Source organism: Atractosteus spatula, chromosome 2 (genome assembly GCF_055471065.1).
Source record: "Atractosteus spatula isolate fAtrSpa1 chromosome 2, fAtrSpa1.hap1, whole genome shotgun sequence".
Classification (NCBI taxonomy): domain Eukaryota; kingdom Metazoa; phylum Chordata; class Actinopteri; order Semionotiformes; family Lepisosteidae; genus Atractosteus; species Atractosteus spatula.
In genome coordinates, this window is record NC_142707.1 from 196,423 (window position 1) to 208,475 (window position 12,053).

Genomic DNA, 12,053 nt, shown 5'->3' on the forward strand with positions numbered 1-12,053 from the left:
TCGAAAACTGAGTTACTCAGATCACACGAGTACCCAAGCATGCTTGAAACTCATTCAAATGCAAGTGCTTCTATCTGTTGTCTTGATTGTTTCCCACTCATTCCTTTTGGTTTGGGGAACATGTCAATATCCCATACCCAGAGAACTTCAAGTAGAGTTCGCGGAAATGCTCAGTGGACACCCCAGGTAGGGTAAGGCTCAGCATTTCCACACTACTCAGAGAATATTTATTTTCAGGGATGGATTTTTAGCCCAATTCAAGTTGATGAAAAGTGGTTTCGTGAAAATCGCAGTAAATTTTTTTTCAGAAACTCCGGGGTGCCTGGAGGTCGCGGTGCACCACGCGACAGTTGTATTCCAAAACTGAGTCACTCAGATCACACGAGTACCCAAGCATGCTTGAAACTCATTCAAATGCAAGTGTTTCTATCAAGTTGTCTTGATTGTTTCCAACTCATTCCTTTTTGGTTTGGGGAACATGTCAAAATCCCATGCCCAGAGAACTTCAGGTAGAGCTCGCGGAAATGCTCAGTGGACACCCCAGGTAGGGTAAGGCTCAGCATTTCCACACTACTCAGAGAATTTTTATTTTCAGGGATTGGATTTTTAGCCCAATTCAAGTTGAAGAAAAGTGGTTTCGTGAAAATCGCAGAAAATTTTTTTTCAGAAACTCCGGGGTGCCTGGAGGTCGCGGTGCACCACGCAACAGTTGTATTCCAAAACTGAGTCACTCAGATCACACGAGTACCCAAGCATGCTTGAAACTCATTCAAATGCAAGTGCTTCTATCTGTTGTCTTGATTGTTTCCCACTCATTCCTTTTGGTTTGGGGAACATGTCAAAATCCCATGCCCAGAGAACTTCAGGTAGAGCTCGCGGAAATGCTCAGTGGACAACCCAGGCAGGGTAAGGATCAGTATTTCCACACTACTCAGAGAATTTTTATTTTCAGTGATGGATTTTTAGCCCAATTCAAGTTGAAGAAAAGTGGTTTCGTGAAAATCGCAGAAAATTTTCTTTCACAAACTCCGGGGTGCCTGGAGGTCGCGGTGCACCACGCGACAGTTGTATTCTAAAACTGAGTCACTCAGATCACACGAGTACCCAAGCATGCTTGAAACTCATTCAAATGCAAGTGTTTCTATCAAGTTGTCTTGATTGTTTCCCACTCATTCCTTTTGGTTTGGGTAACATGTCAAAATCCCATGCCCAGAGAACTTCAAGTAGAGTTCGCGGAAATGCTCAGTGGACACCCCAGGTAGGGTAAGGATCAGCATTTCCACACTACTCAGAGAATATTTATTTTCAGGGATGGATTTTTAGCCCAATTCAAGTTGATGAAAAGTGGTTTCGTGAAAATCGCAGAAAATTTTTTTTCAGGAACTCCGGGGTGCCTGGAAGTCGCGGTGCACCACGCGACAGTTGTATTCCAAAACTGAGTCACTCAGATAACACGAGTACCCAAGCATGCATGAAACTCATTCAAATGCAAGTGCTTCTATCTGTTGTCTTGATTGTTTCCCACTCATTCCTTTTGGTTTGGGGAACATGTCAAAATCCCATGCCCAGAGAACTTCAGGTAGAGCTCGCGGAAATGCTCAGTGGACAACCCAGGCAGGGTAAGGATCAGTATTTCCACACTACTCAGAGAATTTTTATTTTCAGTGATGGATTTTTAGCCCAATTCAAGTTGAAGAAAAGTGGTTTCGTGAAAATCGCAGAAAATTTTTTTTCAGAAACTCCGGGGTGCCTGGAGGTCGCGGTGCACCACGCGACAGTTGTATTCGAAAACTGAGTCACTCAGATCACACGAGTACCCAAGCATTCTTGAAACTCATTCAAATGCAAGTGCTTCTATCTGTTGTCTTGATTGTTTCCCACTCATTCCTTTTGGTTTGGGGAACATGTCAAAAACCCATGCCCAGAGAACTTCAAGTAGAGTTCGCAGAAATGCTCAGTGGACAACCCAGGCAGGGTAAGGATCAGTATTTCCACACTACTCAGAGAATTTTTATTTTCAGTGATGGATTTTTAGCCCAATTCAAGTTGAAGAAAAGTGGTTTCGTGAAAATCGCAGAAAATTTTTTTTCAGAAACTCCGGGGTGCCTGGAGGTCGCGGTGCACCAAGTGACAGTTGTATTCGAAAACTGAGTTACTCAGATCACACGAGTACCCAAGCATGCTTGAAACTCATTCAAATGCAAGTGCTTTTATCTGTTGTCTTGATTGTTTCCCACTCATTCCTTTTGGTTTGGGGAACATGTCAATATCCCATACCCAGAGAACTTCAAGTAGAGTTCGCGGAAATGCTCAGTGGACACCCCAGGTAGGGTAAGGATCAGCATTTCCACACTTCTCAGAGAATATTTATTTTCAGGGATGGATTTTTAGCCCAATTCAAGTTGATGAAAAGTGGTTTCGTGAAAATTGCAGAAATTTTTTTTTCAGAAACTCCGGGGTGCCTGGAGGTCGCGGTGCACCACGTGACAGTTGTATTCGAAAACTGAGTTACTCAGATCACACGAGTACCCAAGCATGCTTGAAAATTATTCAAATGCAAGTGCTTCTATCTGTTGTCTTGATTGTTTCCCACTCATTCCTTTTGGTTTGGGGAACATGTCAATATCCCATGCCCAGAGAACTTCAGGTAGAGTTCGGGGAAATGCTCAGTGGACAACCCAGGCAGGGTAAGGATCAGCATTTACACACTACTCAGAGAATTTTTATTTTCAGGGATGGATTTTTAGCCCAATTCAAGTTGAAGAAAAGTGGTTTCGTGAAAATCGCAGAAAATTTTTTTTCAGAAACTCCGGGGTGCCTGGAGGTCGCGGTGCACCACGCGACAGTTGTATTCCAAAACTGAGTCACTCAGATCACACGAGTACCCAAGCATGCTTGAAACTCATTCAAATGCAAGTGCTTCTGTCTGTTGTCTTGATTGTTTCCCACTCATTCCTTTTGGTTTGGGGAACATGTCAAAATCCCATGCCCAGAGAACTTCAGGTAGAGCTCGCGGAAATGCTCATTGGACAACCCAGGCAGGGTAAGGATCAGCATTTACACACTACTCAGAGAATTTTTATTTTCAGGGATGGATTTTTAGCCCAAATCAAGTTGATGAAAAGTGGTTTCGTGAAAATTGCAGAAAATTTTTTTTCAGAAACTCCGGGGTGCCTGGAGGTCGCGGTGCACCACGCGACAGTTGTATTCGAAAACTGAGTCATTCTGATCACACGAGTACCCAAGCATGCTTGAAACTCATTCAACTGCAAGTGCTTCTATCTGTTGTCTTGATTGTTTCCCACTCATTCCTTTTGGTTTGGGGAACATGTCAAAATCCCATGCCCAGAGAACTTCAGGTAGAGCTCGCGGAAATGCTCAGTGGACACCCCAGGTAGGGTAAGGCTCAGCATTTCCACACTACTCAGAGAATTTTTATTTTCAGGGATTGGATTTTTAGCCCAATTCAAGTTGAAGAAAAGTGGTTTCGTGAAAATCGCAGAAAATTTTTTTTCAGAAACTCCGGGGTGCCTGGAGGTCGCGGTGCACCACGCGACAGTTGTATTCCAAAACTGAGTCACTCAGATCACACGAGTACCCAAGCATGCTTGAAACTCATTCAAATGCAAGTGCTTCTATCTGTTGTCTTGATTGTTTCCCACTCATTCCTTTTGGTTTGGGGAACATGTCAAAATCCCATGCCCAGAGAACTTCAGGTAGAGCTCGCGGAAATGCTCAGTGGACAACCCAGGCAGGGTAAGGATCAGTATTTCCACACTACTCAGAGAATTTTTATTTTCAGTGATGGATTTTTAGCCCAATTCAAGTTGAAGAAAAGTGGTTTCGTGAAAATCGCAGAAAATTTTCTTTCACAAACTCCGGGGTGCCTGGAGGTCGCGGTGCACCACGCGACAGTTGTATTCGAATACTGAGTCACTCAGATCACACGAGTACCCAAGCATGCTTGAAACTCATTCAAATGCAAGTGCTTCTATCTTTTGTCTTGATTGTTTCCCACTCATTCCTTTTGGTTTGGGTAACATGTCAAAACCCAAGCCCAGAGAACTTCAAGTAGAGTTCGGGGAAATGCTCAGTGGACACCCCAGGTAGGGTAAGGATCAGCATTTCCACACTACTCAGAGAATATTTATTTTCAGGGATGGATTTTTAGCCCAATTCAAGTTGAAGAAAAGTGGTTTCGTGAAAATCGCAGAAATTTTTTTTTCAGAAACTCCAGGGTGCCTGGAGGTCGCGGTGCACCACGCAACAGTTGTATTCCAAAACTGAGTCACTCAGATCACACGAGTACCCAAGCATGCTTGAAACTCATTCAAATGCAAGTGCTTCTATCTGTTGTCTTGATTGTTTCCCACTCATTCCTTTTGGTTTGGGGAACATGTCAAAATCCCATGCCCAGAGAACTTCAGGTAGAGCTCGCGGAAATGCTCAGTGGACAACCAAGGCAGGGTAAGGATCAGAATTTCCACACTACTCAGAGAATTTTTATTTTCAGTGATGGATTTTTAGCCCAATTCAAGTTGAAGAAAAGTGGTTTCGTGAAAATCGCAGAAAATTTTTTTTCAGAAACTCCGGGGTGCCTGGAGGTCGCGGTGCACCACGCGACAGTTGTATTCCAAAACTGAGTCACTCAGATCACACGAGTACCCAAGCATGCTTGAAACTCATTCAAATGCAAGTGCTTCTATCTGTTGTCTTGATTGTTTCCCACTCATTCCTTTTGGTTTGGGGAACATGTCAAAATCCCATACCCAGAGAACTTCAGGTAGAGCTCGCGGAAATGCTCAGTGGACAACCCAGGCAGGGTAAGGATCAGTATTTCCACACTACTCAGAGAATTTTTATTTTCAGTGATGGATTTTTAGCCCAATTCAAGTTGAAGAAAAGTGGTTTCGTGAAAATCGCAGAAAATTTTTTTTCAGAAACTCCGGGGTGCCTGGAGGTCGCGGTGCACCACGCGACAGTTGTATTCGAAAACTGAGTCACTCAGATCACACGAGTACCCAAGCATTCTTGAAACTCATTCAAATGCAAGTGCTTCAATCTGTTGTCTTGATTGTTTCCCACTCATTCCTTTTGGTTTGGGGAACATGTCAAAAACCCATGCCCAGAGAACTTCAAGTAGAGTTCGCGGAAATGCTCAGTGGACAACCCAGGCAGGGTAAGGATCAGTATTTCCACACTACTCAGAGAATTTTTATTTTCAGTGATGCATTTTTAGCCCAATTCAAGTTGAAGAAAAGTGGTTTCGTGAAAATCGCAGAAAATTTTTTTTCAGAAACTCCGGGGTGCCTGGAGGTCGCGGTGCACCAAGTGACAGTTGTATTCGAAAACTGAGTTACTCAGATCACACGAGTACCCAAGCATGCTTGAAACTCATTCAAATGCAAGTGCTTCTATCTGTTGTCTTGATTGTTTCCCACTCATTCCTTTTGGTTTGGGGAACATGTCAATATCCCATACCCAGAGAACTTCAAGTAGAGTTCGCGGAAATGCTCAGTGGACACCCCAGGTAGGGTAAGGCTCAGCATTTCCACACTACTCAGAGAATATTTATTTTCAGGGATGGATTTTTAGCCCAATTCAAGTTGATGAAAAGTGGTTTCGTGAAAATCGCAGTAAATTTTTTTTCAGAAACTCCGGGGTGCCTGGAGGTCGCGGTGCACCACGCGACAGTTGTATTCCAAAACTGAGTCACTCAGATCACACGAGTACCCAAGCATGCTTGAAACTCATTCAAATGCAAGTGTTTCTATCAAGTTGTCTTGATTGTTTCCAACTCATTCCTTTTTGGTTTGGGGAACATGTCAAAATCCCATGCCCAGAGAACTTCAGGTAGAGCTCGCGGAAATGCTCAGTGGACACCCCAGGTAGGGTAAGGCTCAGCATTTCCACACTACTCAGAGAATTTTTATTTTCAGGGATTGGATTTTTAGCCCAATTCAAGTTGAACAAAAGTGGTTTCGTGAAAATCGCAGAAAATTTTTTTTCAGAAACTCCGGGGTGCCTGGAGGTCGCGGTGCACCACGCAACAGTTGTATTCCAAAACTGAGTCACTCAGATCACACGAGTACCCAAGCATGCTTGAAACTCATTCAAATGCAAGTGCTTCTATCTGTTGTCTTGATTGTTTCCCACTCATTCCTTTTGGTTTGGGGAACATGTCAAAATCCCATGCCCAGAGAACTTCAGGTAGAGCTCGCGGAAATGCTCAGTGGACAACCCAGGCAGGGTAAGGATCAGTATTTCCACACTACTCAGAGAATTTTTATTTTCAGTGATGGATTTTTAGCCCAATTCAAGTTGAAGAAAAGTGGTTTCGTGAAAATCGCAGAAAATTTTCTTTCACAAACTCCGGGGTGCCTGGAGGTCGCGGTGCACCACGCGACAGTTGTATTCCAAAACTGAGTCACTCAGATCACACGAGTACCCAAGCATGCTTGAAACTCATTCAAATGCAAGTGTTTCTATCAAGTTGTCTTGATTGTTTCCCACTCATTCCTTTTGGTTTGGGTAACATGTCAAAATCCCATGCCCAGAGAACTTCAAGTAGAGTTCGCGGAAATGCTCAGTGGACACCCCAGGTAGGGTAAGGATCAGCATTTCCACACTACTCAGAGAATATTTATTTTCAGGGATGGATTTTTAGCCCAATTCAAGTTGATGAAAAGTGGTTTCGTGAAAATCGCAGAAAATTTTTTTTCAGGAACTCCGGGGTGCCTGGAAGTCGCGGTGCACCACGCGACAGTTGTATTCCAAAACTGAGTCACTCAGATAACACGAGTACCCAAGCATGCATGAAACTCATTCAAATGCAAGTGCTTCTATCTGTTGTCTTGATTGTTTCCCACTCATTCCTTTTGGTTTGGGGAACATGTCAAAATCCCATGCCCAGAGAACTTCAGGTAGAGCTCGCGGAAATGCTCAGTGGACAACCCAGGCAGGGTAAGGATCAGTATTTCCACACTACTCAGAGAATTTTTATTTTCAGTGATGGATTTTTAGCCCAATTCAAGTTGAAGAAAAGTGGTTTCGTGAAAATCGCAGAAAATTTTTTTTCAGAAACTCCGGGGTGCCTGGAGGTCGCGGTGCACCACGCGACAGTTGTATTCGAAAACTGAGTCACTCAGATCACACGAGTACCCAAGCATTCTTGAAACTCATTCAAATGCAAGTGCTTCTATCTGTTGTCTTGATTGTTTCCCACTCATTCCTTTTGGTTTGGGGAACATGTCAAAAACCCATGCCCAGAGAACTTCAAGTAGAGTTCGCAGAAATGCTCAGTGGACAACCCAGGCAGGGTAAGGATCAGTATTTCCACACTACTCAGAGAATTTTTATTTTCAGTGATGGATTTTTAGCCCAATTCAAGTTGAAGAAAAGTGGTTTCGTGAAAATCGCAGAAAATTTTTTTTCAGAAACTCCGGGGTGCCTGGAGGTCGCGGTGCACCAAGTGACAGTTGTATTCGAAAACTGAGTTACTCAGATCACACGAGTACCCAAGCATGCTTGAAACTCATTCAAATGCAAGTGCTTTTATCTGTTGTCTTGATTGTTTCCCACTCATTCCTTTTGGTTTGGGGAACATGTCAATATCCCATACCCAGAGAACTTCAAGTAGAGTTCGCGGAAATGCTCAGTGGACACCCCAGGTAGGGTAAGGATCAGCATTTCCACACTTCTCAGAGAATATTTATTTTCAGGGATGGATTTTTAGCCCAATTCAAGTTGATGAAAAGTGGTTTCGTGAAAATTGCAGAAATTTTTTTTTCAGAAACTCCGGGGTGCCTGGAGGTCGCGGTGCACCACGTGACAGTTGTATTCGAAAACTGAGTTACTCAGATCACACGAGTACCCAAGCATGCTTGAAAATTATTCAAATGCAAGTGCTTCTATCTGTTGTCTTGATTGTTTCCCACTCATTCCTTTTGGTTTGGGGAACATGTCAATATCCCATGCCCAGAGAACTTCAGGTAGAGTTCGGGGAAATGCTCAGTGGACAACCCAGGCAGGGTAAGGATCAGCATTTACACACTACTCAGAGAATTTTTATTTTCAGGGATGGATTTTTAGCCCAATTCAAGTTGAAGAAAAGTGGTTTCGTGAAAATCGCAGAAAATTTTTTTTCAGAAACTCCGGGGTGCCTGGAGGTCGCGGTGCACCACGCGACAGTTGTATTCCAAAACTGAGTCACTCAGATCACACGAGTACCCAAGCATGCTTGAAACTCATTCAAATGCAAGTGCTTCTGTCTGTTGTCTTGATTGTTTCCCACTCATTCCTTTTGGTTTGGGGAACATGTCAAAATCCCATGCCCAGAGAACTTCAGGTAGAGCTCGCGGAAATGCTCATTGGACAACCCAGGCAGGGTAAGGATCAGCATTTACACACTACTCAGAGAATTTTTATTTTCAGGGATGGATTTTTAGCCCAAATCAAGTTGATGAAAAGTGGTTTCGTGAAAATTGCAGAAAATTTTTTTTCAGAAACTCCGGGGTGCCTGGAGGTCGCGGTGCACCACGCGACAGTTGTATTCGAAAACTGAGTCATTCTGATCACACGAGTACCCAAGCATGCTTGAAACTCATTCAACTGCAAGTGCTTCTATCTGTTGTCTTGATTGTTTCCCACTCATTCCTTTTGGTTTGGGGAACATGTCAAAATCCCATGCCCAGAGAACTTCAGGTAGAGCTCGCGGAAATGCTCAGTGGACACCCCAGGTAGGGTAAGGCTCAGCATTTCCACACTACTCAGAGAATTTTTATTTTCAGGGATTGGATTTTTAGCCCAATTCAAGTTGAAGAAAAGTGGTTTCGTGAAAATCGCAGAAAATTTTTTTTCAGAAACTCCGGGGTGCCTGGAGGTCGCGGTGCACCACGCGACAGTTGTATTCCAAAACTGAGTCACTCAGATCACACGAGTACCCAAGCATGCTTGAAACTCATTCAAATGCAAGTGCTTCTATCTGTTGTCTTGATTGTTTCCCACTCATTCCTTTTGGTTTGGGGAACATGTCAAAATCCCATGCCCAGAGAACTTCAGGTAGAGCTCGCGGAAATGCTCAGTGGACAACCCAGGCAGGGTAAGGATCAGTATTTCCACACTACTCAGAGAATTTTTATTTTCAGTGATGGATTTTTAGCCCAATTCAAGTTGAAGAAAAGTGGTTTCGTGAAAATCGCAGAAAATTTTCTTTCACAAACTCCGGGGTGCCTGGAGGTCGCGGTGCACCACGCGACAGTTGTATTCGAATACTGAGTCACTCAGATCACACGAGTACCCAAGCATGCTTGAAACTCATTCAAATGCAAGTGCTTCTATCTTTTGTCTTGATTGTTTCCCACTCATTCCTTTTGGTTTGGGTAACATGTCAAAACCCAAGCCCAGAAAACTTCAAGTAGAGTTCGGGGAAATGCTCAGTGGACACCCCAGGTAGGGTAAGGATCAGCATTTCCACACTACTCAGAGAATATTTATTTTCAGGGATGGATTTTTAGCCCAATTCAAGTTGATGAAAAGTGGTTTCGTGAAAATCGCAGAAAATTTTTTTTCAGGAACTCCGGGGTGCCTGGAAGTCGCGGTGCACCACGCGACAGTTGTATTCCAAAACTGAGTCACTCAGATAACACGAGTACCCAAGCATGCATGAAACTCATTCAAATGCAAGTGCTTCTATCTGTTGTCTTGATTGTTTCCCACTCATTCCTTTTGGTTTGGGGAACATGTCAAAATCCCATGCCCAGAGAACTTCAGGTAGAGCTCGCGGAAATGCTCAGTGGACAACCCAGGCAGGGTAAGGATCAGTATTTCCACACTACTCAGAGAATTTTTATTTTCAGTGATGGATTTTTAGCCCAATTCAAGTTGAAGAAAAGTGGTTTCGTGAAAATCGCAGAAAATTTTTTTTCAGAAACTCCGGGGTGCCTGGAGGTCGCGGTGCACCACGCGACAGTTGTATTCGAAAACTGAGTCACTCAGATCACACGAGTACCCAAGCATTCTTGAAACTCATTCAAATGCAAGTGCTTCTATCTGTTGTCTTGATTGTTTCCCACTCATTCCTTTTGGTTTGGGGAACATGTCAAAAACCCATGCCCAGAGAACTTCAAGTAGAGTTCGCAGAAATGCTCAATGGACAACCCAGGCAGGGTAAGGATCAGCATTTCCACACTTCTCAGAGAATATTTATTTTCAGGGATGGATTTTTAGCCCAATTCAAGTTGATGAAAAGTGGTTTCGTGAAAATTGCAGAAATTTTTTTTTCAGAAACTCCGGGGTGCCTGGAGGTCGCGGTGCACCACGTGACAGTTGTATTCGAAAACTGAGTTACTCAGATCACACGAGTACGCAAGCATGCTTGAAAATTATTCAAATGCAAGTGCTTCTATCTGTTGTCTTGATTGTTTCCCACTCATTCCTTTTGGTTTGGGGAACATGTCAATATCCCATGCCCAGAGAACTTCAGGTAGAGTTCGGGGAAATGCTCAGTGGACAACCCAGGCAGGGTAAGGATCAGCATTTACACACTACTCAGAGAATTTTTATTTTCAGGGATGGATTTTTAGCCCAATTCAAGTTGAAGAAAAGTGGTTTCGTGAAAATCGCAGAAAATTTTTTTTCATAAACTCCGGGGTGCCTGGAGGTCGCGGTGCACCACGCGACAGTTGTATTCCAAAACTGAGTCACTCAGATCACACGAGTACCCAAGCATGCTTGAAACTCATTCAAATGCAAGTGCTTCTGTCTGTTGTCTTGATTGTTTCCCACTCATTCCTTTTGGTTTGGGGAACATGTCAAAATCCCATGCCCAGAGAACTTCAGGTAGAGCTCGCGGAAATGCTCAGTGGACAACCCAGGCAGGGTAAGGATCAGCATTTACACACTACTCAGAGAATTTTTATTTTCAGGGATGGATTTTTAGCCCAAATCAAGTTGATGAAAAGTGGTTTCGTGAAAATTGCAGAAAATTTTTTTTCAGAAACTCCGGGGTGCCTGGAGGTCGCGGTGCACCACGCGACAGTTGTATTCCAAAACTGAGTCACTCAGATCACACGAGTACCCAAGCATGCTTGAAACTCATTCAAATGCAAGTGTTTCTATCAAGTTGTCTTGATTGTTTCCCACTCATTCCTTTTTGGTTTGGGGAACATGTCAAAATCCCATGCCCAGAGAACTTCAGGTAGAGCTCGCGGAAATGCTCAGTGGACAACCCAGGCAGGGTAAGGATCAGCATTTACACACTACTCAGTGAATTTTTATTTTCAGGGATGGATTTTTAACCCAATTCAAGTTGAAGAAAAGTGGTTTCGTGAAAATCGCAGAAAATTTGTTTTCAGAAACTCCGGGGTGCCTAGAGGTCGCGGTGCACCACGCGACAGTTGTATTCGAAAACTGAGTCATTCTGATCACACGAGTACCCAAGCATGCTTGAAACTCATTCAACTGCAAGTGCTTCTATCTGTTGTCTTGATTGTTTCCCACTCATTCCTTTTGGTTTGGGGAACATGTCAAAATCCCATGCCCAGAGAACTTCAGGTAGAGCTCGCGGAAATGCTCAGTGGACACCCCAGGTAGGGTAAGGCTCAGCATTTCCACACTACTCAGAGAATTTTTATTTTCAGGGATTGGATTTTTAGCCCAATTCAAGTTGAAGAAAAGTGGTTTCGTGAAAATCGCAGAAAATTTTTTTTCAGAAACTCCGGGGTTCCTGGAGGTCGCGGTGCACCACGCAACAGTTGTATTCCAAAACTGAGTCACTCAGATCACACGAGTACCCAAGCATGCTTGAAACTCATTCAAATGCAAGTGCTTCTATCTGTTGTCTTGATTGTTTCCCACTCATTCCTTTTGGTTTGGGGAACATGTCAAAATCCCATGCCCAGAGAACTTCAGGTAGAGCTCGCGGAAATGCTCAGTGGACAACCCAGGCAGGGTAAGGATCAGTATTTCCACACTACTCAGAGAATTTTTATTTTCAGTGATGGATTTTTAGCCCAATTCAAGTTGAAGAAAAGTGGTTTCGTGAAAATCGCAGA